Raw genomic sequence first — 1,852 nt, 5'->3', positions numbered from 1 at the left:
GGACAGCTTGAGGCTCTGTCTCAAAAAAAAAAAAAAAAAAAGAGTGCAGCAACAGGGTGTTGGACTGCAACCACTCTGGCATCCAACTGGCAGGATTTGAATTGTTGTTCCAAAGTACTGACTGTATGACTTTAGGCAAGTTTACATAACTGTTTGGAACCTCACTTTTACCAGCTGTAAAATGGGATAGTAATAACATCAACTCACAAAGTTGTGAGAATCGTATTACATAATCATAATGCCTAGCCCAAACTAAGTGCTTAGTCAGTGTTAGCTGCTATGATTTTTATGTTGTTGCTATTATTTTTTATTTAAGGAAGAAGAGAGACACAGGTAGGATGGCCAAGGCCTTGGCCTTGGAGAAGAAGTGAAATTAGGCAATGGGATTGGGAAGAGGTTCTAGCAAAGAAAATGGAGGAGCCACTGGAGGGGGAGGAGAGGGAAATATGTTCTGTAGAGTTGGAGAAGCCAAAGGAGAAGAGTGTGGCAGGCTGCATCAATAGTGTCAAATTCTGCAGGGGAATGAGTACTGCAGAAAAGCTGCAGACAGGCCTTTGGAAGTATTGTGCAGCTGTTAAGTACATGGCTTTGGAGTCAGGCTGCCTAGGTTTAAATTCAAATCCCAGTTCAGCCACTTACTAGCTTATGACCTTGGGCAAATTATTTAACCTCTCTAAACCTCAGTTCCCTCATCTATAAAATGAAGATAATAATAGCACTTACTTCAAATAGTGGTTGTGAAGATTAAATTAGATAATCCATGCAAAGAGCTCAGTACAGAAGCTGGCACATTCCAAGGGCTCAATCAACATTAGGTGATGGTGGTGGTATTATTTATTCGTGACAGAGTCTTTCCCAGTGGACTGGTGCCTCCAGCTCTCTCCTACTTGGGTAGTTCCGACCCCTCGGACCCATCCTGGCATCACTCTCTCTCATTTATTCTCCTCCCACTCTACTGCTTCCGTCTGCCCTTGGATGTCCTCACTATTTCCCAAAGCCAGCCTCTCTTTAGATCCAGTCCCCTGCTTCACTAATCTCGCTGACCTAGATGGAATGGGAGAGAATGAGACCTAGAGATATGAGAGTAGGAATCCTGTGTAGAGAGCATGAGGTGTAGGGGGAGTGGGCCGTGTGCCCTTTCTACCGGGGGTCCGCCAGTGCTGCCCCCACTCAACCGCCAGAGGGCAGCAAGTGCATGAAGTGTAGGCTGTTGGGGACCCTGGTTCTCCTGCAGGTGGCGGGCGAGGGGAAGAGGTGGGAAGAGGTTAGGGACGATGTTCCCACTCTGGAGTCGCTTCTGCCCTGGGTCCCCCAGCTCCAAGGTTCGGAGGAGTCGCTGAGAGAGCCATGTCTGACACTCGGGTACCTGGGCTCGGTTTCCCGTCCCTAGTGGGATTGTTTGCAGGAGTTAGGGAAGAGGGGACTGGAGACTCATTAGGGAGGCTATGAGCAAAGGAGCGAGAGAAGATTAGGGCGCAAGGGATGAAAGAAAGGAGAAATGTGCGAGCTAGACAAGCAGGGTCGTCCGAAGGATTGGTGGGCACACTGGACCCAATAAGGAATCCCAGTGGAGGCAAGAGAGGTCATCAGGGCAACGCCTCTGCCGCCAGCCGGAGTAGCCTCTTGCCAGGACAAGGTCTTTCTTGAAAAGGGTGTCGGGATATGGACATCCTCTCCTCTCCTTTCTCCCTAGCCCCACTTCGTTCCTCTCAAGCTCCCTGTCCCCGCCCCCCTCCTCGGCCCCGCCTCTGGGGCGGGCTCCGGCCCCGGCCGGCCCCGCCTTCCCTTCTCCCCTGCTGGCCGGGCCGCACAGGCCCGAGACGCCCGGGCAACGAGCGCCGCGTCCCCGGCC

General features: G+C 51.5%; 1 protein-coding gene across 4 annotated transcripts in view; it reads left to right on the top strand.

Annotated features, from left to right (window-relative positions):
• The window catches only part of ZNF385A (zinc finger protein 385A), a 25,394-nt gene that overhangs the window by 12,748 nt on the left and 10,794 nt on the right, over positions 1–1,852 (top strand). The gene's annotated exons all lie outside the window — the stretch shown is intronic.

The sequence above is a fragment of the Otolemur garnettii genome, unplaced genomic scaffold, assembly GCF_000181295.1.
Source record: "Otolemur garnettii isolate 467f Iridium unplaced genomic scaffold, OtoGar3 scaffold00043, whole genome shotgun sequence".
NCBI lineage: Eukaryota > Metazoa > Chordata > Mammalia > Primates > Galagidae > Otolemur > Otolemur garnettii.
This window is presented reverse-complemented; position numbering and strand designations above follow the sequence as displayed.